The sequence below is a fragment of the Neovison vison genome, chromosome 12 (genome assembly GCF_020171115.1).
Source record: "Neovison vison isolate M4711 chromosome 12, ASM_NN_V1, whole genome shotgun sequence".
In the NCBI taxonomy this organism is placed as follows: Eukaryota; Metazoa; Chordata; class Mammalia; order Carnivora; family Mustelidae; genus Neogale; species Neogale vison.
In genome coordinates, this window is record NC_058102.1 from 26,746,184 (window position 1) to 26,772,870 (window position 26,687).

The following is a 26,687-nucleotide window of genomic DNA, read 5'->3' on the forward strand; positions in this document are numbered from 1 at the left end:
ACCAAAGACAGATAAGAACACCACAAGAAAAGACAATAACAGGACAATATCCTTGATTAATATAGATGTTAAAACAAACTAAACAAAACAAAACACCTCAACTAAACATTAACAAACTGAATTCAACAGCACATTAAAAGGATCATACAACATGGTCAAGTGGGATTTATTCCTGGGATGCAAGGATGGTTCAACACTTGCAAATCAAATAAATGTGAATACATCACATTAATAAAATGAAGGATAAAAATTATGTTTTCATCTGAATAGATAACAGAAAATGCATCTGACAAAACTCAGTATCTTTTCATGATAAAAACTCTCAACAAACTAGGTACTTTTCATAATAAAGGCCATATATGACAAGCCCATAGCCAATAACATACTTCAAGATAAAGAGATAAAAGCTCTTCTTCAATGATGGGAAACAAGCAACAGTGAAATTTCTTACCACATTTATTCAACATAGGACTGTAAGTCCTAGTTATATCAATTAGAAAAAGAAATAAAAATCAACCAAAATAGAAAAAAAAGTTAAAATGTCTCTGTTTATAGGTGACATGATAGTATATATAGAAACATGAAAGAATCCCCCCACCAAAAAAAATTGTTAGAATAAACAAATTCAGTAAAGTTGCACGATAAAAAATGAATATAGAAAATCAGTTGCATGTCTATATGCTAACAACAAATTATCAGAAAGACAAAATAAGAAAACAATCCCATTTACCCACAGCATCAAAAAATACATAGGAACAAATTTGACCAAGGTAGTGAAATACCTGTACACTGAAAACTCTAAGATTTTGATGAAAGAAACTAAGAATACACAAATAGAAAGATACTATGTGTTCAAAGATTGGAAGAATTAACACTGTTGACATGTTTATACACCAAACGTGATCTACATATTCAGTGCAATCCTTATTAAAATTCCAATAGCATTTTTCACAGAAATAAAAAAAATTCCTAAAACTATATGTAATCACAGAAGACCCCAAATAGCCAAAGCAAACTTGAAAAGGAACAAAAGTGAAAGCATCACATGTTCTGATTTCAACCTACATTAAAAAGATATAATAATCAAAACAGCATGGTATTGACACAAACACAGACACATAGATCAATGGAATAGAATAGAAAACTCAGAAATAAATCCATGCATACATGGTCAATGTATTTCTGACAAAGGAGCTAATAATATAAAATGCCGAAAGGGTAGTCTCTTCAGTAAATGATGCTGGAAAAACTAAACAAGCAAAAGAATGAAGCTGGACTACTATCTTCACCATACACAAAAATCAATTCAAAATGGATTAAAATCTTGAACATAAGCTCTGCAACTCCCAGAAGAAAACATGGATAAGCTCCTTGACATTAGTCTTGGCAGTGAGTTTTTGGATTTGACACCAAAATCGAAGGCAATAAAAAGCAAAAATACACATGTGAACTACATCAAACTAAAAGGCACAACAAAGAAACCATCAACAAAATGAAAAGGCAACATACCAAGTGGGAAAAAATACTTGCAAATCATATATCCAATAAGGGGTTAGTATCTAAAATGCAGCCGCTCCCCTGCCCAAGTGAACGAGCACGGCCTGCCACCTGCTCAGTGCCAAGTCAACACGCCTTCACCACAGATTGACGAGGACTCAAACTGACACTCTTCCCCTCAAATTTCAGCCCCTGTGCTCAAGTCTGTGCACAAAAGTGGACGTAATTAGAACAGCAGAATGAAGCAACCCAAACAGTGACACTAATTCTGTGGAATATATCATGGAGAAAAGGAGTATGCTAGGCTGAGAACATCTCCAACAAGCCCATCAAAGAACAATACATACAGCATGATTCTGGTTAGTAAAAGAAACAAACCTGGGAAAAATAAAACAGGATGAAACCAGAGAGGGAGACAAACCATAAAGAGACACTTAAGCATAGGAAACAAACTGTGGGCTGCTGGAGGGGAGATGGGTGGAGGATGGGGTCCCTGGGGGATGGGCACTGGGGGGGCCTGTGATGGAACGAGCACTGGGTGTTCTATGCAACTGATGAATCACTGAACTCTACTTCTGAATCTAATACTACACTATATGTTAATTGGTTGAATTTAAATAAAAAAAGGAACCCCCCTCACACAAAAATACATAAGGAACTCAACTCAATAGCAAAACAAACTAAATAACCCAATTTTAAAAATACACAAAGCACTGGAATAGATGCTTTTCCAAAGAAGACATACAAATGGCCAACAGGTACATTGTAAGGTGCTCAACATCACTAATCATCAGTAAAATGCAAATCAAAACCACAGTGAGATACCACCTCACACCTGTTAGGATGTGTCAAAAAGACAAGAGATAACAAATGCTGGTGAGGAAGTAGAGAAAAGAGAACACCTGCATTGCCAGGGGAAATGCAAACTGGTACATGGAAAACAGTATGGAGGTGCAAGACAAATTACATATGATCCAGTAATTCTACTTCTGGGTATATATCTAAAGAAACTGAAATCACTATCTTGAAAAGAGATCTGGCTCCCATGTTCACTACAGTATTATTCACAGCAGTAAACGTATGGAAACAACCTAAGTGTCTGTTGATAGATGCAAATATATAATACACACACACTTATAAACACACACACACACACACACACACACGTGTGTGTGTGTGTATAAATGGAATATTATTCAGCCTTATAAAAAGAAAATCCTGCCACGCGAAAGAACGCAGATGAACCTGAAGGGCACTACGCTAAATAAGTCAGAGAAAGACAAATACTGGATGATATCACTTATATGTGGAATATAAGAAAAAAAAAAAAGTAAAACTCAAATAAAAAAGTAGAATGTTGGTTGCCAGGGACTGCAGAATGAGAGGAAAGGGGAGAGAGTGGTAAAAGGGTAGCAACTTTCAATTATAAGATGAGTGAGATCTGGAGATCTAATGTGTAACATGATGACTCTAGTTGATAATACTATATTTGTATAACTGAAATTTGATTTGCTAAGCGGGTAGAACTTGAGTGTCTTTACAAAAAAAAAGGAAAGAAAAAACAAAACTGAAAAAAATAAAATCTCAAGTTGCTCTCAGTCACCATTCTGTCAGTGGTAGTGTCCGTACTGTTAAATTGAGACTATAATTTATGTGTTGTGGAATAAAATAGATGAGTTTTTTTTTAATTAAAAAGTGGCGGACAGAAAAAACATATACATAATGTAATAAGATAGATGCAAGGCAAAACAGCACAACCTATTGGCTAAGGAAACACCAAGTGAGGTAGGTATGAGGGATCTAAGGGAGATGAGGTTAATTAGAGAAGGCTTCTTATCTAAGAAGGGGGTTCAGTTAAGGCTTTAAGGAAGTGAAAAACAGAACCCAAGAGTTTAACATTTCACCTGATCTGGAAAAGGGAAGGGATGGGAAGAAATCACAAATAAATTTGTTGAGACCTTTTAAATATGGCTAGAGCTTGGACATATAGATAAACCCAAAGAAACCAGTGTCTGTGAGATTTAATATTTTGGAGAGCACAGGCAATGGGCTTTCTGCCTAGAACTACAGAAAGAACAAGGGCCTTGTCTCTGCTTGTGTAAAAGTAAGAGGAAGAAATCATAGAAATGGACCAAGTGCATTCTGTTTCTGTCACTTGCAACCACGAGACTTGATGCACAGATCTGTAAAATTGAGCCAGCTGCCTCCAGGGAGCCCCACAGGAAAGTTTCATTCCTTTAACCAGCCAATCTTCCTCTACAATGTTCCAGGCACTGTCCTGGGCCCAGGGAAGAGAGAGATGAATAAAACAAGTTCACTGCCCTTGCGGAGCTTACATTCTAGGTTTGACTTTCCACTACCCAGCAAAGGAGAGTTCATGCCATTTACACTTCAAATATCCATCTTCTGAGAACGGGGACTACCTAAGAAAGAATGACACGTGTCCACTTTCATTAGCACCAGCTACATTTTAGAGTTAGTTTTAACCAAGACCAAAGGTAGAAGAGAAAGAGGAAGAAGCATTAGAAGCCTTGCCAATTCAATAAGGGGACTGCAGGACAGAAAAAAGAATAAAATCAGAAGATAGTCTCAGAGAGGCCAGAGGCAGCTGACCTTTCAAATCAGATGAGACAGTCCAGTGGGAAAATCCCAGAAAAAGTATATTGTGATAGGTGACAAGTGGGAGTCTTTTAGTTTTTGTTTCCATCAGAAAAAGCAGGACCTTGAATTACACTGAGTACTCCCTTATTACATCCCCATTAAAAGACTGCACATTTTTGGCTAAATTAGGTATAGCAGAAGACACTATAATGGGGTGGGAGGGGAGGGAGAAGACATAGCATAAGGAACCGTTGATGCACTCAGCTTGGCCCCAGAATCTTCAGATTCACTAAGGAAGGCTTAGGGTAAGTCTCAAAAATAACCAGAGATTTAGTAACTTGGCTAGTTGAAGCTGTCAGAATATGAGGATGTCAAGGGCAACAGGCAGGCGTTTAGAGTTTTCCATTAGATAGTCACTAGCTATCTCTCAAAAATTACCTTTCTTTATAATGCTATTCTTTCAAATATGAATAATTTTGAAAGCTATACAAATGTTCCTCAGAAGGCAGTAAACTACCTTTTCAAGGAATGTCCATTTTAATCACTTTCAAAATGTTTATTAGTGGTTCTCAAACTATGACCCCAAAGATTACCGGTTAGAGTTCCTCAGTTTGGACCAAGCTATTCTGCTAAAATCATACATAGCAGTCTTCTCTTAATTCGCAGAAAAGAAGTTAATAAATAAAACATTCTCCACGTTAAGTAACTTGCACCTACTTTTTTCCCCTTAAATCTACCGCACTGCTTAATGTTCTCCTAAAAAATGCTGGAGAAAGATAAGAGAACAAAAAACAATAAATTTTATTGAGGAACAAAATAAGAAATAGCCAATCATGCTTAGTCTAACATCTGTTTTGTTTCCATTCCTGGGTATTATTGGAGCTGTGCTTTTTATATTGCAAATTTCTAAGGCAATGGTGGGGTGGGGGGGAGCACACCCAAAAGGCCATTCATTCCTTCACCCTCCCTAAAGAGGCTCCCCTTCACCGCACAGCTGCACTGTGCATACCACTGCAAGGCACAGGGAATATTGGGTGTTTACTGGATAAAGTAGCACACTAGGAATCAAATGGCCTGAGGTATACCTTGGATCTTAGTTTCCTCTCCTCTAAAGTGAAGAGATTTGCCCTGCCTACTTCACTGAAGGCGAAATGGATCATGCTTTTTAAAGGGCAGTATAAACTGGAAAGTGCTATACAAATATAAGACATCACCATCATCATCATCATCATCAATAATTTAAACCTTTGTTAAGAACACATAAGAAGGGGCACCTGGGTGGCTCAGTGGGTTAAGCCTCTGTCCCGGCTCAGGTCATGATCTCAAGGTCCTTGGCTCGAGCCCCTCATCGGGGGTCTCTGCTTGGCGGGTAGCCTGCTCCCCCACCCACCCCCGCTCTCTGCTTTCCTCTCTGCCTACTTGTGATCTCTGTCTCTGAAATAAATAAAATCTTTAAAACACACACACACATACACACACACACACACACACACACACACACACACACGAAAACCAGCAAGTCCCTCGTGACCTCTCTCTGAGTAACTGTTCAAAAAGCCCTTTATTTCTTGAGCAGCCGGCAGTTAGCACTAAAATGATGTTATCTTCAAGCATATCAAGCTCACATTCTAATCATTAATAATTTCAAAAACACTAAGCCTTTTTCTTTCTCTAGATTGGACCTAGCTTACATCTTACATTTCTAACTTACAACCATGCTCAAAATTTTATTTTTTTATTTTATTTTTTTTAATTTTTTTATTGATTTATTTGACAGAGAGAGATCACAAGCAGGCAGAGAGGCAGGCAGAGAGAGAGAGGAGGAAGCAGGCTCCCTGCTGAGCAGAGAGCCCGATGCGGGACTCGACCCCAGGATCTTGGGATCATGACCTGAGCCGAAGGCAGCGGCTTAACCCACTGAGCCACCCAGGCGCCCAAAATTTTAAATGTCCATTCAGCCATATCTCAATTTCTGAATTTCTGAATCAGAAAACTTTAATGATCCCCTACTTTCATTTGTCCATGGGGATTTCTTTCCCAAACAATTCCAAATTGGATGGATGCCTTTGGTTTATATGAGGTATTTATCCTGTTTACCACTTTCACATAAATTCCATAATTTCCTTGCTCATAAAGTAACGTCAAAAAATTAAGAGAGACAAAAGGAGTTTTTAAATACTAATGATCTCCATTCCATTCCCTGCAGTCAAAGAAATAGTATTTACCAAATGTCATAAATAATTCTACAATTAGGGAGAAAATTGTTCTAAGGATATCACAGATGCTTTCCTAGCATGAAGGTGAATTTCTTGAGCAACAAAGACCCAAAACCTCCCTCCATGAAAAACTAAAAAAGAAAGAAAAAAGAGGACGTGGGGGAAAGAGGAGAATACAAAAGAAGCATGAAGAAATGTGATATTTGAAACTCTGCGATGACCTTATTAAATCCATTGATAAAGGAAAGACTAAGAAGTACCACTTCTGTATGCCATCTGTCATAAAAGAACACCACCATCCAACCCGCCATACAAACCAGAAATTCCCCTTACTCAAGTCCTTCATCTCCCTCTTTTCTATCCCCAAACACTTCTAGAATTCTGTCACTTCCTTCCATCCCCACTGGCCATGATCACCATTCCCTGGGGTTACTGTGATAACCTTCAGAGAGGTCTCCCTGCTTCTAGTCTTGGCATTTCCAATTCATTGTTCACAACGTGGCCAGTGATTTTTCCTAAGCCAAAACTCTGATCATGTCTGATCCCCTGATTAAAATAACTCGCCAGGGGGAAAAAAAGTCCTAAGTCCATAATATGGTTTACAAAACCCTTCAAAATCTAAGGTATGCTATGGCTCTGGAGTCACCTCTCAACCTCGCTGGTCCCTCTCACTCTGCCTGCTAACCATACCAAACTCCTTAAAACACCCTGAGTGGGTCATCTTTTCTCTCTCCTTCTGGGCTGTAGAAATAACAGAGCATCCGAAAGAAATAAGGCTTATTCCTCTCATTTAACAAGGGCACAAGTCAGGAAGAGACACTGGTGAACATCCCATCGCTTTCAGAGGCAGTGAGGCTGCTGTTCTTCGCCTCTCCCTTGAGGTCCCATAGGAAGCCATGGATGCTGCATTCATATCCCAGGCACAAAGAGAGGAGGAAAAGAGACTAGAGAACCGGGTGGGGCAGACAAAACAGTAACAGTAGCCAAGGGTATGCTTACTTTGAGTTAAACACTGTTCTAAGTGTTTTACTTATACTCACTTAATTCACTTAAAGCTGTGAGCAGTAAACTACCTTTTCAAGGAATGTCCATTTTAATCACTTTCAAAATGTTTATTAGTGGTTCTCAAACTATGACCCCAAAGATTACCGGTTAGAGTTCTAAGTGTTTTACTTATACTCACTTAATTACACTGAGTACTCCCTTATTACATCCCCATTAAAAGACTGTCCATTGTGTGAGTATAACTTGCCCAAGGTCCCATGCCTAGTAAGTGGAAGATCTAGGATTCAGACTCAGAGTCCATGTTCTCTAACTAGACCTAATCAGCTTCCCCCAAACAAATAAAAACAGCCTGTCAAAGAGCTGCCACCAGGGAGCTCTCTCTCCAGCCCTGGGTTGTACAATCCACCACCCTGGACATAACACCAGTTCATGCATGGCTGCTGAGCTGCTGCAGTGGGTGGAGCCTTGCATCACCTCCTGTCACAGTCTTGGCATCGCACTCACCACCTGGGACCACAGGCGTACATGAGCACACTAACAAAGATGGCGCCTGTGTGAAAAAGCAAGAAGATAACGATTGTCCTCCAATTTTATTTTTTTGCCTTTAAAAGTGGCCAACAATCTTTTGTCAAGAGAGATGCTGGACAAAAAGAAAAAACAGAAAGAATTTCTAAACTTGAATCCAAAAAGTTAATTAGAATTCAAAGTACATATTTATGATTCATGAGACTCTCATCATCCCAGGTTCAAAAACTCAAAATGAGAAAGGTTTGTCTGTATCATTCATATATATACATATAGATATACAGATATGTATATATATATATACACACACACATAGACATAAACATATACATACATATACACATGCACACTGCCTTGACCTACAGTTCCCTGTAACAGAGCTATGAATTTGCCCTTTTCCTGTTGGCAGATTTTTTTTAATAGAGAGGAACAAAGCTTCTGCACATTTTTTTTCCTCTTGGGTCACCACAAGTTCACAACAATGTCTCAGAACTTCAAGCCACAGAATAAAGTAGACCAGCTGAAGTGACTCCAGCTCAAGTCAGCTCAGACTTTGACCGGACCTCCTATTTGCAGTATGGCCTGAGTCTCAGCTTCCTCATCTACAAAAGAAGGAAAAGGCCCACTTGGTGGAGTTGTGGTACAGACTAGAGAAAATAATTGTGAAGTTCAAGCACAGCGCAGCATTCAAGACAATATTCTCATCATTCTCCAAGCAGCTGAGGGATCACAGTTGCTTACTTTCCAGGCACCAATATTCCAATGGGCATGGAAGCAAACGTCACGGGGCAGCAATTCTCACCCATGTGTTGCTCACCACCAATAAATTAGACTAGCATAGCTGGGGTCTCCCAACAGGGAAATGAATAATTGGATTCTTTTTGTTTTGTTGTGCTTTAGAGTACATGTTCTTTACTATTTTAACACTTAGGAGGGGATACATTTTAAAAAAGAGACTATTACATCAATTCAAATAATAAATGCTATCTATATATGGGGAAATAATGCATGATATCTGGAAGAGACTTTTTTTTTTTTTTAAAGATTTTATTTAGTTATTTGACAGAGATTGTAAGTAGGCAGAGAAGCAGGCAGAGAGAGAGGAGGAAGCAGGCTCCCCGCTGAGCAGAGAGCCCGACACGGGGCTCAATCCCAGGACCCCGGGATCATGACCTGAGCCAAAGGCAGAGGCTTTAACCCACTGAGCCACCCAGGCGCCCCTCTGGAAGAGACTTTTGAGCACTGCCTCTGGAAGGGGATTGAGGGACTAGGGACAGGAGAAGGAAGGAGACCTTCAGTATGTGTAACTTGTGTACCTGTTGACAGTTCAAAATAAATGTTAAATATTAACACAACATTAAATAAAGTTCTATGTATCACTTGAGTTCCAGCTCAACTTCCACCTTGATTCAACCAAACATTTGAGAGCCAAGCCATATGGCGCATAAGGCCCTTCTTGACTTCATGGCTCTTCTGGGATGACCTCCCCTTTCTGTGAACGTCCACCGTTCTCATTTCCCTAATTTAGCTCCCAATTATATCTCATATAATTGTTACCTGTTTCAAGAAAGGCAGTCATAAACATCATACTCAGTGGTGAAAAACTGAGAGCTTTTCCCCTAAGGTCAGGGGCAAGGCCGTCCTCTCTCACTTTTATTCAACACAGTACTGGATGTCCTAGCCAGAAAAATTAGACTACATAAAGAAATAGAAGGCATCCAAATTGGTAAGGAAGAAGTAAAACTCTTAACTATTTGCAGATGACATGATACTATATACAGAAAACTCTGAAGACTCCACCAGAAAGCTACTAAAACTGATGAATGAATTCAGTAAAGTCTCAGGACACAAAATCAATGTAAAGAAATCTGTTGCATTCCTACACACTAATAATGAAGCAGCAGAAAGTGAAATGAAGAAAACAATCCCATTTATAACTGTATCAAAAACAATAAAATATCTAGGAATAAACTCAAACAAACAGATAAAGGTCTGTACTATGAGAACTACAAAATACTGATGAAAGAAATTCAAGATCATGCAAAGAAATGGAAAGACATTTCAAGCTCATGAGTTAGAATAAACGTTGTTAAAATGTCTATACTACCCAAAGCAATCCCTATCAAAATACCAATAGCATTTTTCATAGAACCAGAACAAACAATCCTAAAATTTATGTGGAACCAAAAAAGGTCTCAAAGAGCCAAAGCAATCTTAAAAAAGAAAACCAAAACTGGAGGTATCACATTCTGAATTTCAAGTTGTATTACAAGGCAGTAATAATTAAAACACTATGGTACTGGCATTAAAATAGACACATAGAACAATACAACAGAACAGAAAACCCAGAAACAAACCCACAATTATATGGCCAATTAATCTTCAACAAAGGAGTAATGAAAATATAATGGAAAAAGAAAGGGAAAGGAAGGGGAAGGGAAGGAGAAAAGAAAGAAAAGCAAGGAAGGGAGGCAGGAGGAAAGAAAGAAAGTAAGTCCATCAGGCATATTTCTCCAATAGAATGCAAATTTCTTTTCAACAAATGGTGTTGGGAAAACTGGACAGCCACATATAAAAGAATGAAACTGGACCACCTTCTTTCACCAAATACAAAAATAAACTCAGAATGGATTAAAGACCTAAATGTCAGACCTGAAACCATAAAAATCCTTAAAGAGAGATAGGTAGTAATCTCTCTGACATTGGCCATAAAAACATTTTTCTAAGATATGTCTACTGAGGCAAGGGAGATAAGTGCAAAAATGAATTATTGGGACTACATCAACACAAAAAGTTTCAGGGGCGCCTGGGTGGCTCAGTGGGTTAAAGCCTCTGCCTTCGGCTCAGGTCATGATCCCAGGGTCCTGGGATAGAGTCCCGTATCGGGCTCTTTGCTCCGCAGGGAGCCTGCTTCCTCCCCTCTCTCTCTGCCTGCCTCTCTGCCTGCCTCTCTGCCTACTTGTGATCTTTGTCTGTCAAATAAATAAATAAAATCTTTAAAAAAAAACACACACACAAAAAGTTTCTGAACAACAAAGGAAACAATCAATAAAACTACAAGGCAACCTACTGAATGGGAGAAGACACCTGCAAATGACATATCCAATAAAGGGTTAGTATCTAAAATATAGGAAGAACTGATACAGCTCAGTACCTAAAAAAAAAATTTTCCAGTTTAAAAATGGGCAAAAGACATGAAAAGACATTGCTCCAAGGAAGACATACAGATAGCCAACAGTCACATGAAAAGATGTTCAATATCATCACTTGTCATCAGAAATGTAAACAAAACTACAATGGGAAAAAAAAAAAAACACCTACAATGAGATGTCACTTCACACCTGTCAGAATAGCTAAAATCAACAACACAAGAAACAAAAGGTGTTGATGAGGATGTGAAGAAAAGGGAAGCCTCTTGCACTATTGATGGGAATGCAAACTGGTGTAGCCACAATGGAAAACAGTATGGAGGTTCCTCAAGATATGATAGAATGGCTATAGAGGATATAGAGCCCTCTATATCCATTCTATCTCACACACACACACACACACACACAGAGGAATATTATTCAGCCATAAAAAAGAATGAAATCTTGCCATTGGTAACAACACAGAGCTAGATAGTATAACGCTATGCAAAATAAGTCAGTCAGAAAAAGACAAATACCATACGATCTCACTCATATGTGGAATTTCATAAGCAAAACAAACCAGCAAAGGAAAAAAAAGAGAGAAACAAACCATGAAACTGACTCTCAACTATAGAAAACAAACTGATGGTTACCAGAGGGGAGGGGGTTAGGGGATGGTGAAATAGGTGATGGGGATTAAAGAGTACACTTATCATGATGAAATGACATGACATGACATGACATGACATGACATGACATGAAATGAAAAAGAGAACTGAATGGAAGTCTGCATAGATCTTCACCCATGCCCAAATACATCATTCCAGAATCACTGGGTGCAAATTCCAAAACAGGACAGTCACAGATTCTCACCTCCTTGGCTGCTGTGGGGGAAAGAAGGGAAGGGAAGGGAAGGGAAGGGAAAAGGAAGGGAAAGTGTAGGGAGGGAAGGGAAGGAGAAAAGAAAGAAAAGGAAGGAAGGAAGGGAGGCAGGAGGAAATAAAGTCAGTAAGTCAGTTGGGCATATTTCTGCAATAGAATGCAAATCCCTTAAAAGCAAGGAACAAGACTTCTGCTTCTTTACTGTTCTCAGCCTCACCCCAAAAATGATGGCAGTAAGTATTTACTGATTACTCGCTTGCCTAACATAACCCAGAGCAGTAATTACAACTGATCGCACCGTCTTCAGGTTAACTTTATTCAGACTACATTGTGATGGAACCCCAAAGAGGCACACTATCACTTCAAAGACAATGAATCCAGGGGCACCTGGGTGGCAGAGGCGATTAAGCATCCAACTCTTGGTTTTGGCTCAGGTCACAATTTCACAGTCATGAGACTGAACCCCATAGCTGGGCTCCACATTCAGCACAGGGTCTGCTTGAGATTCTCTCTCCCTCGCCTTCTACCCCTCCCCCCTCGCTTTCAGTCTCTCTTCCCCCAACCCCCACCAAAATAAATAAATAAATTTTTTACAGACAATCCTTTCTTGAGCTTAAAAAAAGGTTTCAAATTATTAATCTTTTCAAATTTATTTTAAGCTTTTACGTTCTCCTGGGTTGGATCTTTGTTTTAGGTTTTTATTGCAGTAGAGTTGTGCCTGCTTTAATGTTAGGAAGAAGCAAAAACACAGAAGATGGCAGAAAAGCAAAGCTCATTCTCCAAGAAGATACCACAATTTTTTGAATTCCCAGTATTCATCTGCCCCTCCTTTATATAAAAGCATGACAGAATTTTTCTGAAAATCAGCAAGAAATACATTAGGGCCCAAAGCATACTGAGCAATAGAGGATTAAAATTGGGGAAATCACTGAGAATTTTCCCTCTTTCTATTTGTGATAAAATGGAATAAGTGCTCATAAGACCAATTTGGTCACACAGTGAATTTTGCTGAAAATCTGCAAGTCCATACGAGGCAGTCAACCTAACAGTGCTATAATGAGGGTATGAACTTAAGAGTTTAGAAAGTCACACGAGCTGTGTCTTACAGGAGCAGTTTAAGTTGTCAGAGGACAAAGGGATGACAATCCAGGCCAACTGACCCCCCTTCCTGCTCCCTAAAGCACCAAACCTGGCTTTCCTTCATTCTCCCTAACCCAATTAACAGCCACTTCACCAACCCAGCTGTTCAGGCCGCAAAACTAGGAGTCGTCCTTGACTTCTCTCTTAGCCCCACTCCCCACTTCCTAAAAGTAACCACTTCTCATGGTGGCCTCCAATGCCACCTTAGTTCAAGCCGTCATCATCTCTTGCCTAAAGCATGATTAAAGCCTGCTAACTCGTCTTCCAGATGACACCCTTTACCTTTTTCCTCCCTTCACACTACACACAGCCTCAGAGTGATCTTTTAAAGAATGACAACCTGATGTTCTCACTCTCCTCCACAGGCTTCCCATTACAATCAGAATAAATCCAAATTCACGTTAGAGTTGCCCAGGGAGCTTTTCAAAAATGCTGATGCCCAATCCCACCACATAGATTCTAGGGTGTGGCCCGAGACAGCTAGGGCACTGCAAATCTGCAGGCAGTGCTAGGACCCCACCAACCATCCAGTCTCATCTCCCACCACTCCTCGCCTCACTCCCTGAACCCCAGACACAGCAGCCTCCTCCCCCTCTCTCACATGCTCAGCTCAGCCTTATAGCGTGGGCACTCAGCCTTATAGCGTGGGCACTGCAGGGCTCTGTGTTGGGACCAACCTTCCCCTTGATCGTCACTTAGCTTTCAGTGCAAATGTCACTTCCCCAGGGAGGTCTTTCCACCCTTGGAGAACATCGCCTATCTCAGTGCATGGTATCCCCCACCCCATCACTAACGAAACTAGTAGAAAACAGTGAGTCATGTGGAAAGTAGGGAGCCCCTCATACCCACCAGAGGGTGGGTGCTCGATGGATGCCTGCTGAATTAATGAATAAGCAAACAAACCACCAAAGACATAGACCCTCAAATGTGAGGGTCTACTGAGGAGACACCATGCTGTATTCAGACTCGGGGGGGGGATACACTGTGAGTGGAGAGACAGTCAATGCCAGTGTGCAGATGTATGTAGTAGCTGGATCTAGGATGGATTGGTAGTGAACATTAAATGGTTCATTTGTCAGCTAGCAATTTAACAGTATGAAGTTTTATATTAGCTATCTATTGCTGCATAACAAATTACCCCCAAACCTAGCTGCTTATAACAGTAAGCATTTATTATCTCCCACATTTTCTTCTGGTCAGAGATTTGAAAGTGCCGTGGCTAAATAGCTCTGGCTTGGGATCTCTCATGACATCTCAAGATGTCAGCTGGGACTGCAGTGATCTGAAGGCTGGCATGGAGCTGGAGAATACACTTTGAACATGTGGTGTTCCTGTAGTATGAATGCCTCACATTAGACGTTTTGATTGTAATCTAAGTGCCTGGCATTAAGCTTTTCATTACTGACGCATTTACTTCAAAGAAACTCATCTTGAATCAACATACTTCTCGCTGCATAACACAGCTACTAGCAAAACTATAAGGAACCAGGCTACCCCAACCCATGAAGTTCCCCTTTTCAGAAAGACCCTGGTAACCTAGATAACTGACCACTTGGGTGGCCCTGCTTCTCCCTTCTCATGCCTTAATGCTTTAAATTTGCCAGTGAAGAGAGGACCCATGAAATTCTAGGCCCCAACCCTTAGACCCTAATAAAGGCAGAGCCTCAGGTTCTTCCTTCCCTCCTCTCTCTGTCTACCTCTGACCTACCTTGGTGTGTGGCCATCGGGCATCCCGCACATCCTCGGGTTTGTGAGTAAAAATCTTATTCTTTGAAGTTCCCTGATGGTTTGCTGAAGTTGTGTCCTACAGTCATAAGAACCACAAGGACACTGGCTTTGATCAGGGAAATGCTGGGACTTGCCACAAGTAATTGGGCCTAGGGGATGCCTTCCTCGCCCACACCATCACTGTCAGTAGACTGAGACTGACATAGCGCCTCATATGGGGCTGGCTGTTGGCAGGTCTCCCTTCCCTCCCATCTGAGCTCCTTTATGAGCTTCAGGGTGGAGGCCAGCTTCCCCTAGAGCAAGCAGTTTCACAGAGCAAGGTGGAAGCCAGAATATCTTTTATGACTTAGTCTTGGAAGTCACACTCCTCTGTCATTTCAGGAATATCTTATTGGTTACGAAGTTCACCCCTAGTGGGGTCAGGTGGGAGGGTTATACACCAGAGTGAGCTGGGAAGCAAGAATTAGTGGGTCATTTTGTAGCTGGCTAACACAAAAAGATGAATATATTTTTAAACAGTTTTTAAAAACTTAGCATTTTGAAATCTAAAACTGAGGATTTTTACTCACAAATTAACAAAAAAGTTATTTTTTAAAGTATACCCATGTCGCATTGCTGTTCTCAGTTTCTACTAATAACAGAATAATTTTGTATTTGCATAAAAGCTATGGTTATTAATCTTCTGTGCAGACTGAACTTAGAAGTTTTATCCGAGGGGGTGAAGCAGGGCATTTGCTGAAGGTTTCCTGGTGGCATTCCAAAGTATGGTTAGCATTAAGGACTGGAGATGGTGACTGTCTAGTTAACTAATAATGCAGAGAGGTCCTCCGGGTTCACTTTAAGGCCTTTCTTTCTATTTTAGACCTGCTAAGGATGTCAGCCATGTTAGTATTAAAGCCAGGGATTTTACATTGTGATAGTGGCCATTGAGGAATTTTGGTATCTTGTTTTGCCAACTACTGAGACCATATCTTCTATTAAGTCTTAAGGACAAAAAGACCAGTCAAACTAACTCTGTGTGTTTAACCATGAGAGGCAGAGTCCCCTGTAGATTTAGTGGGTTAGCAGACACAAGGCATTTGGACATAGACTTGTACTAAGGGTTGCAGCTTTTGCATACCTCGGGTGAAAGATACGCTCTAACCAGTTAGGACAAGGGCTCTATCTGATGGTGAACAGATACAGTCTGGCATTTCCTCTGTGCAGGCTTTTATCTCCTTCTGATTTCGAAGGCCTTTCACCTGTGTCCTAATTTCATTCTGTACCCTGCATGACAGTGAAGGCCTCGGGCAGAGCTGGCAACAGCTGTCTGTTTCAGGGCATTTCTGCTCCACTGCTGCATCCCCAGTATCTGAAACAAGGCCTGATCTGTGACAGATGGTTAATAAATATTTTTGAATGAAGAAGGGCAAAGTCTTTCCAAGGAGTAGGGAGCCTTTGTATCTAGGAGTAGGACAGGGAGGGGCAGTCCAAAGAGGAAGTGGGTCCAACGGGGGACGGCGGGGGGAAGCTGATAGAAATGTGCCAGACGGGCATATAGCCATAACCTCTTAGCTTGTTAGGGATCCAAGGAACTTCCAAGTGGTGAGAACACATGGCCTCCCTGCCTTCATCTGTCCTGGGATGCCTCCCTGCTCCAGCACACCTGCAGCGGGGGAAGCCTTAAGCACCCTCTTGAGAGGAACACACCACTGACCAAACCAACCCTCAACTTAAACAAGATTAATTTCTTTGCCAATCAATAATTTTGTTGGCTTTATTACCACTATCGTGGAAGAATGAATTTTTCGTATGGGGGTAAATGAATTATAACCTTAAAGCACCATCACTTAAAACTATTGCAACTGTTTTGTTGTAAAATTTACTAAAATATGTTCATTTCCCCATCTTCTTCATGAAGTATTTGGAATACCATCTAATGTTTTCCTGTTACTCCAGGATAAGTTTGAAAACATGGCACTGCAATATTGTGATGAACTTAGGGTCTACTCCAGGTGGACTTTTCCCATGACACCAAGTACCATATATAGTTGTTGATGTTTCTAATTCTCATGCCTATTTTTCATAGTTTTGCTGTCGCCTCCTCTCTGGCAGGCTATTAGTGTTCCTTTCTGATATTGCCACATGACTTCTGCAAGAGCTTTAGTCCCCAACAATATATTCTCTTGGATTATATGTAGGAAAGTGGATGATCGGTATTATTAGGTTTGTCTAAAACATGCAGGTATTTTAATGTAGGGATTTTGTGTTATCTGTGAGCCTCCTTCCCTATTTCTGTAACCTCTGGTTCTTCTCAGTAGTATTTTAGAAAGTTGGGCTAATCAGACATGTGGCTTCTGGATAAGTGAGGTGTTCATGACTCTTGCAATTTTTTTGTTCCAAATTTTGAAAGTAGCAAGATATCATTACAAAGAATGCACTAATTTGGGGGACTAATTTTCTTAGCCCCTTCCCATCAGAGCTTGAGAAGGAGAAAACAACCATAGAATGTTGTTCATCTAATCTGCTCCTGTAGGAAAAGAAGTATAGGAGGAGGAAGAAGGGAAGAGAAAATGTGCAAGGGACTGTCATGTTCTAGCAGATAGTTTTGAAAGATTCCTTTGGCTTTGGAGTGGAAAAATGGATTGTTGAGGATTGGGAAGGAGCAGGGAGGCCAGTCAAGAGGCCATGGCAATTGTCCAAGTGAGGGATGATGGTCACTTGGATAGGTGCAGAAGTGGTACAGGTAGCAAAGGGTGGTTGGACCCAGTACATACTGGGGCTAGAGCAGGTAATATGGTACACTGCTTCTTTTATTCAAGTTTAATAATGTGTGTTCATACCCTACATTTGTATTTGCTAAGAAATTAAGTATATCAGTTACTCCTCATTGCTACTATTACTGCTTTACTACCATGGTTGATTTGCTCCCAAAGGTACAAAACCAAGTAAAGAATGAAGACCAGTCCCTACTCTGTGAACAAGCAATCTGGATGTTTGAGATTAGAATCCAGAATTTAGTTCTGAAGATTTATTAGAACATACATTTTTAGCAATGAACATGAGATTTTTTTTTTTTTACTCCTTGCAATTCTTACTGTAGAACTTATCAAACAAAGATAATGTGGGGACTTGTCTAGAAACCGCAGTTTTTAAGGGAGTAAACATAAGTCTCTACACCAATAACTTAAATATTTCTCATAGGATACTAAGACATATAATTTATAATTTGACTCTTTTAGTTAAAACTTCTGTGGTTCTTTTATAGATCATGGCAGCTTTATTTATTTATTTTTTAAAGACATATTTACTTGAGAGAGAGCCCTTGCTTGAGTGGGGGGAGGGACAGAGGGAGTGAAGCAGCTGCACACTCCCTGCGGAGTGTAGAGCCCCATTCATATCTCTGTCTCTGGACCCAAGGTCATGACCTGAGCTTAAATCAAGGAAATCAAGAGTCGGATGCTCAACTGACTGAGTTGAGGTGCCCAGGTGCCCCAGTTGCCCCAGGTGCCTCAGTGGCAGCTTTAAATAAAATAAGATCATCTCAGTGTTTCAGAGTTTTAGTTACAGTTGAAGGTTTTACATTTGGCATTATTCAAATTATTTGATTTGTCGTTCGTGTGATTTATATGATTTTTCATTAGTTTTAGATTTGATAGATTTTGATGTGATACTACTTTATATCAACTTATATTCAAAAGCTTCACTAAGATCCTGGGAGTATGTAGTTTAACTTCAAGAATCCAATTTTATGATATCATTTTATTATAAGAAAAAAAGTATGGAACCTTTAGACTGGGACTGTTCACAGCTAACTCTTATGAAATCAGATTAAGTTCTTACCATTTTGTAGTTATTATTTGTTGTGCTTTTATAGTACCTTGTTTCTTTTGAGCTATCTTTACAGCTTTCTGGGAATTCAAGGACTAAGAAACATTATACTAAGAATTTGAAATACCAGGGCATTTAATTTTGGGGAGTGTACAGTGTTTTTTACTTTTTAAATTTTGAGGGCCAGCAGAGTGGAGAACTGTATTGTGTTATACAACATGAAATGTTATAAGTATGTTTACTTTTATTGCACATGATGTAACTGGACTGGAAAAAGACCAAAGAAGTAATAATTGTTGATATAATCTTGCCGAGGAGGTGGGGGGAGGGCACAGAGAATGGGGAGTGTTGCACAAGAAGAGAACAAATCTTTTACAGTTAAAAAGACTTGCATAGATGAATGAATAATAATAAAACCTTTACCTAGCTTTTCTGAAATTTATAAACTTCTATATTTCTTTGCTTAGGTACTTGATAAAGGGAAAAAATTCCTCTTGGGTTCTTTGGATGAAAAACTGATTCCATTATTTTGTTCTCTGAAGCTCTTCATCTTCATGCTAGTCACCAGAGAATACTATTTGGCTATTTTGAAATCATTTCTGTTTCCAACTTAGCTTGCACTTTGCCCACTGAGAGCCTTTCCTCATCTCATTCTTCCTTTTCCTTTGCCCCACTACTGGCTTCATTACCACCTCTTTTTCCTATAGCCAAGGAAGGAACTTGTTAACCACAATTTTCTCTTTTATGAACAGACTGAAAAATCCCTTTGGTACAATGTATTCATAGGCACACTCCCTCCGTCTGGTCCCAGAAAAACAAGCAACAGGAAGTACAGGAAAACACACAGCTCAACTCCACGCGGATAGAAAAAAGTGGCCAAAGGAGAATGAGAGAACAACAAAGACTGTTCATTTGATTTCCAGGAATGGAAATTATTGGTCGTCTACTCTTTTCAAAGCAAACTTTCATCTAGAGGTGACTGCTTGTTAGTTACTCCCCTGGATGCCGAGGAGTGCTAGCTGTCCTTGTTGGGCTTTCAAGGTCGGTCTGCTAATACTAGACATACTGGGCTGACGCAGCCCCAAGAGAAGTGGAGAATAGTCATCACTTGTCCATCTGGGCTCCAAGGTAAAATCAGCACAAGGGTGTGGCGCGGCGGATGTTCATTTGAAATGAAAAGCACATAGAAAAGAGGATAGGGAAAAATACAGAAATGTTGGCCAAAAAATTATAGAAGAAAACCATTACCTTACTGATCTGTGTGTTATGTTCTGTTCCCTATGATTCCTTCCTTCTGTTCTTATCTCTTTCTTGTGATTTCCTACCCTTTTGCCCTCTCCTTTTTTTCTCTCTTCCTTCTTCCTTTCCTCTCCTGATCCTCTTTTCTATTATCCTTCTTCTTCTTCTTTTTTTTTCTTTTTAAGATTTTTATTTATTTATTTATTTATTTGAGAGAGAGAGAATGAGAGAGCGAGCATGAGAGGGGAGCGGTCAGCAGGAGAAGCAGACGCCCTAAAGAGCAAGAAGTCCAATGCGGGACTCGATCCTGGGACTCCAGGATCATGACCTGAGCCAAAGGCAGTCACCCAACCAACTGAGCCACCCAGGGAACCCTATCCTTCTTTTTTGAGCTTACTGTGGTCCTCTGGTGGAAACAAAGATGATTAAGAATGAATCTAACTTGGTCGATGACAAATGCACACACACGTAACTGTAATACAAGGTCCTCCATGAAAATAGGACTACTAGAGAGATAGAAGGCGAGGTTCTGTGGTGGGTTTGAGAAAAATGACTTCATCTACCTGTGGAGGCTCACAATTAGACATGATTTTTTTTTTTTTTGCATTCATTTGTTCATTCATACACACACACACACATACACACACACACACACACACACACACACACACCCTGGCTATACACCAGGCATTCCGTCAGGGACTGAGGGGACAATGTAGTAGTGGTGACAAGGCAGGTGTGGTCACCACCTCCTGGGTGCTTATGTGCTAATGGAGAGGCAGAGAAGGTTGTAAAAAAAAAAAAAGGCCATGAAGGGAACAAAAACTCTGCAATGCCAGCAGAGGGGGAAGCTGTCTTCCCCCTCTAGGGAAGGGTAGGCTAGGAAGGCTCCTTGAAGAGGGCTATTGAGGAGACATCTGAAGGATGAGAGGAAGCCAGTCTTGGGGAGTGCCAAGAGAAGAGTGTCCGGGTCAGAGGGAGAAGTAAAAAACAAAGGGAAAAGCACCCTGAGGGGAAGAGTGCCGAACTATCAGGAGTCAGGATAACTGTGGCAAGCAAGATAGGAGTGTCCAAGATGAGATCCAAGAGGGAAGTGGGCCTGGAGTTGGGGTTGGAGGTGCAGTGGGAAGCCATGGTAAGGGAGTACTTGGTGGGATTTTATGTTTTAAAGTTCAATCTGTTTGATGTTTGGAGAGTCTATTTTAGGGAACCAGAGTGAAAGCATGGAAATCACAATAAAATCTATACTACAGGGGAAAGAATGGAGTATTGATGAGTTCAGTGATTAAGAAATGTGTTATAAACATTATAATATTTTATTTGGTCTTTGAAGAATGGTTGGAGTTTCGACAAATGGAGATTTGGAGAGAAGGGAATTTCCAGAGCCAGAGCAAGGATGATGAAGGTATGTAGGATGAGAGGCATGAAGCGAGTCTCAAAAAGGGTCAGCCTTCTTAGTGTGACTAGAGGGGAGAGTGTACGTAAGGGCAGGAAAGTGGACCTTTCTGCCTTATAATAGAAGGTCTTGAATATCAGGCCATAATTTTAGGAGTTTGGCTAATACATCTAGAAGATTGTTTATTTCATTTAGGCATTTTTCCTTTGCTGTGTGAAATCTTCCTAATTCTTACTTTTGTTTTGTATAAAAATTAACCAGATTAGCAATTCTTACTGTCTTTAGAACATGGGATATCTGAGCTATTAGGCTCTTTATATACTCTGCCCTACCCCATAGCATAAACAATACATAATACCCACAGTCACTAGCATGACCTCAAAAGTCAGACCAACCAGCTTCAAAGGTATACTCCACACTGTGTGATCTGAGACAAGTTACTCATCTGTGTAGTCCTGTAAAATGGGGATAATGACAGCACCTGTCTCATAAGACTGTTGTGAGAACTGAGTAATCCTAGGAAAGAACAATGTCAGGAATGTAGGACGTGCTCAATGATTCTAGCTACTTGGATGTGTGAATAAATAAATGAGACAATTCTTTTTAAAAGAATAAAAAATGACAGTAAAATGAATTGGGAAAACACATTCATTCAGCTGTAGATTCTTCTTGTGGCTTAGGCAACATGTAGGAAAGTGAAAAAAAGAAGCTGAGAGACCAAACAGGCAGACAAGAGTCAGGTCAATAAGACTTATCCACATCTAACCATGGTAAAGTAGTGTGACCATATAGTTTACCATAAAAACAGAGATACCTCTGAAAAGGAGCCTTACTGAGAATGATGTTGAGTCATCGGGCCTAAACAGCACGGTCCCTAGGAAAATAGGCATATAAACATCCATAAGTGACTACAGTGTGGGGCAAAAAACCAAAAACTGTTGAAGATGACAATAAAGCTCTTGAAAAAAGATTCAAATTCCTGAGCTATCCTGAGAGGCGCAGTCAAAATAAAGTCTGTAGAGTCAAGGGGCACTTGGGTGGCTCAGTCTGTTGTGTCTCCTTCGGCTCGGATCACGATCCTGGAGTTCTGGGACTGAGCCCTTCATCAGGCAACCTGCTCAGTAGAGAGCCTGCTTCTTCCTCTGCCCCTCACCCTGCTCATACTCTCTCCCTATCTCCCTCTCCTTCAATCTCTCAAATCAATTTTTTTTTTTAAAGTTAAAAAAAAAGAAAAGGAAAAAGAAAAAGGATTCAGGTGTGTAAAGCATTATACTAGAACCTTGACTGAGATCAGTTTTAGGATGCCTTTGCACAGTGATGGAGAATTAACAATTACCAAAAGAAGAGTAAGTAATTTACCAAAAGATACCAAATGAACATTATATTTCCTTAGTTTTTCTCTTCCTGTGTCATCCGTTCAAATAAAGAGTCAACCGGGCACCCCAAATACTAATGTAGGTTTTAGTTAGTAGCGACTTTTAACTAAACTTATTTAGATGAAGAGGCTATGAAAACAGCATCAGCTAGTGACAGCCCGCCCTCATGGTAGGCAAAGAACCTTTGAGGAAAGAAATCCCAAGCAGTGCTGAACTTCCAGATGCAACTGGTGAGATTTTAGTGACTTTCTGTGCTTTTGGTCTAGTAATTCTTTATGGTAAACAACTCAGAATCCACTTTTTCCTATAATTATGTTCATGCTTTTTTTTTTTTTTTTTTTTTTTTGTAAGCAGGGGGAAAAGTAAGCAAAAGTATTTGTGGAAAGACTCTCAAGTTTACTTAGTTACTTCTTTTGCTATCATACAAGAAAGAGCACAGTAAATACAGGTCCAGACCCACGTCAATTCAATGAGAGCTTTCCCTGAGACCGGCTAAAATTCATGATGATTATTTACACTGAACTTGTACAGGGGCAGATGCCCTCAGAGAACCTCCTAAAATACAGCTCTACCATAAGCAAAAATTTTATCTATGTATCACACCATAATTCCCCTTACTGTGACCTCTATGATGTTTCCATTCAGAAGTTACATGGTAGCATATGATTAGGTAATTTGGATAATGATGTATACACTAAGGTCTAAGGACTTTACTGAATATAAATGTCAAAATATGATTTTTAAAAGGCTAAAAATATAATTCACATACAAATATATACTGAGCACATGTCAGAGACTTATGCAACTCATTAATGAGGAAAACAGCAAGGTAGAAAAGAAATGGTTTTAGTGAATTAAAAAAATATATTTGATCGGCATTGCTAAATTACATACAAAACCAGTTAATGTGCTATAATGGTAATAAAACATAACCCTTGGGGTTATCTCTTCTACCTGAGAGAAATCATTTGTATCTTAACAATTTTCTATAAGTTAACTTCTAACTTTAACAGCATCTGAGGACTAATTAAAAGCAGATGTAGTAGGTAAAACAAAGTTACATTCTCCAGACAATCAGATCACCCTTAGGGCTTATCATACAATGCTCTAATGTGACCTTAAAGGTCAGACCCTTTGTCTTGTTATTCTATCACCAAGTTTCAGAATATTTTTCTTCCCCTGAATAAAAACATGATTCAGTTGTCCATTATGATGACAACTATACTTTTCTCCCTGAAAAATACACTTTTAGTTAAGTGTGTTAATTAACCAAAACAGAGGCTAGATCTGAGCTTCAGGTGTCAGATTTACTCCCCAAAATCCCTTTCCACATTGTACTTACCTCCCATTATTAGGGTCCTATGCCAAACAATGATGTTCAGTCATGCAGTGGACTTGCTGAGACAACAGTCTGCTTAAGGGCATAAACATGACAGCCTTCTTCATGTTTATCACAAAGGCCCCGCAGATTTTGCTGTTTATTCATTCACGTAACAAAACTCTACTGAGTGCCTACTATGTACAAAGAGCTAATTAGGTCTCTTATGCGAAGCCGAATTCTATAAAGGAAATCAGTACAGCCAAGAAAGAAAGCCCCAAAGTCCTGAAAGATACAGACAAACAAAAAAATCTATCACAACTGTAAAACCAAGGAAGGAGAAGAGGAAGGAGGAGAAGAGAAAGCATGTCAATGCTGGCAGCAAAGAATGGGTGTACTGGAGGAGAAACAGACAACAGCCAGAGCTGGAAGCAAAAAGCAGGTAACAGAAGAATTGCTCAATATTACAGAATTGGCTGTTCATGCATTCTTTCACCAAAAAGCAATTTAATGATCATTGTTAATTGGATTTGAAGAGAAAATATGAAAAATACAGAGGGACACACAGCTTCAAATTATTTACATTTGAGTTAAAAACAAGGGAAATACTGAATATTACTAAAAGAACCTAACACCTTGACAGTTTTTAATATTACATGATGTCCACTTGAGAGGCAGAGCAGACTCATGCAAACCATGCCCCTTCCCGACTTAAAAACCTTCGGAGTCTCCTGTTCTTATGAAGTCCATACTTCTGTTCGAGTTTTCAAGGCTCAGCAAGTCTGGTCCCAGCATGTCTTTCCCTCCATCTCTGATGCTGTCTCCCTTGGTCATGATATTCCAACATGGCTTCTGAAGGTCTAGGAAAACACCAAGCTCCTCCCAATCTTGGGTCCTTCAAACTTGATGGCCTCTATCTAGGATTCTCCAGACATGGCTAACTCTGCCCATCCTTCAAAATCCAACTTCAGTATCACCTCCTCAGGGAGATCTTCCCTGACCACCCCATCTCAAGGAGCTCTTGCCCATCCACCTACCCACCTATATCTCATTATGTTCTAACTTAGTATCTTCATTTGTTTCCATGACAGCAGGGATCTTGTCTACATCATTAACCATTATATCCACAGAACAGTACCTAACATACACTAAGCATTTAATATTATTGAAAGAATACATGTAGTCAATATGAAGAACTAGAGTACCACCGAACAGGGCCCATGTCAAAGCCCTAGAATAGTAGTGCAACTTCTTGTGGCTTCTTGAAAGTCCTACTCTGACTCCTACTAGGCCCTGGCCCACGAGACAGTATCAGACCTCGTGGCTACAAACAGCTTTGGGCAAGCCCTGAAGACATCTGGTTCCAACCTAAATCTCAGAAAAGCCTGCAGAATATTCTGTCCTCCAAAAGCTTCCAAGTCTAAAGGTCTACCAAGCCAAGATCAGGCTCTAAAGAGGGACAGGATACCCTGGTCAGCCCAGATACAAATGCCCACACTTTAGAGCCTTCGTGCCCTTGCAGACCACTTCTCCACAGCAGCTGCCACGCTCATCCCCTGAGAAGCCTCAGCGCCCGCTGCTTCTAGATACACTGCTTCTCCACCTGGGTCCTGGTTCCCTGTACCTCAGCCAGTTTGGGGGGCAGAGGGTGGTAGGAGAGGGGACAACAATGCTGACAGATACTACTATTTATTAAACACCCATTCTGTGTGGGGCACTTTCATAATAACATCACACTGACTTCAGAATCTAAAATCTTCTCAACCACCCTAGGAAGCAGGTGGGATTTCTTTTTTTTTCCTTTTTTTTTCCACCTGCCTGACAGGAGCTTCTGCTGGGATACAGGAGACAGCACTTCTGCTCTGACTCCTGCATCATGGAAACTCCTGCTTTAGGGTCACCACAGAGTGATGGCTTCCTGGCTTCCTTAATTGGAATTCAACACATTTTTCCATAAAGTTACATTACATTGTGGTCAGGGCTTATAATACCAGTGGCCTTTTTATTAAAAAAGAAGAAGAAGAAAGAAAGAAAAAGAATAATAGAGATCCACTAATCTGAAATCCAAAACGCTCTGAAAACCATAGTTTTTTCATAACTCATTTGGCAGCAAAACCTGACCTGACCTGAACTCATTTGGCCTGAATTTATTTGGCAACAGATCCTCAACTGAACTGACATGAGGTTATTTATAGTTTTTATTTATTCCACTGAGTGTGAATATTCATCAGTTATACAGCAAAAGTATTAATGTGTTTGAGTATAGGCTCATGCTGCAGACCACACTGCAGTGCTATGTAATAACTGGTATATGCACAATACTATCTTTCAAAAAAAAAAAAAAATCCAGGGTCAGCAAAATCCAGCCTCAAAGGTTTTGAACACAGAATTGCAGACCTGTATTCACTCAGATTTAACCTCTTTGAACCTTGGGTTCATCGCAAGTCTGAAATTAGGTCATGGACAACATCATTTCTTTAGGAAAATATATTCTTAATTTCAAACAAGCAACTTAAAAATGAACTTTTGGGACACCACTAATTCATGGGTTGGAAACTATATAAAAATATACAATAAAGAAAAATTCGTCATGATAAAAGGTTTCCATCCTGCAAAAAAAGATCAAATTCGGTTTCCCAATCCCACACAATCTTCAAGGAAGTCTTCAGCTTCCAAAAAATATGGCCAATCTTCTTGAACCTCTCTGTGCACTGAGGAGAGTGTTGGGAATATTAGGTCATGGACCAAAGCAAAGAGAGGTAATAGTAGAAATCCTGCTGACTGCTTCCATCCTGTCATTCTGTTCACTTATATTTCTGCCAA

At 40.0% G+C, this 26,687-nt stretch overlaps 1 protein-coding gene across 2 annotated transcripts in view; it reads right to left on the reverse strand.

The window, feature by feature from the left end:
- The window catches only part of CRADD (CASP2 and RIPK1 domain containing adaptor with death domain), a 178,667-nt gene that overhangs the window by 99,037 nt on the left and 52,943 nt on the right, over positions 1-26,687 (reverse strand). The gene's annotated exons all lie outside the window — the stretch shown is intronic.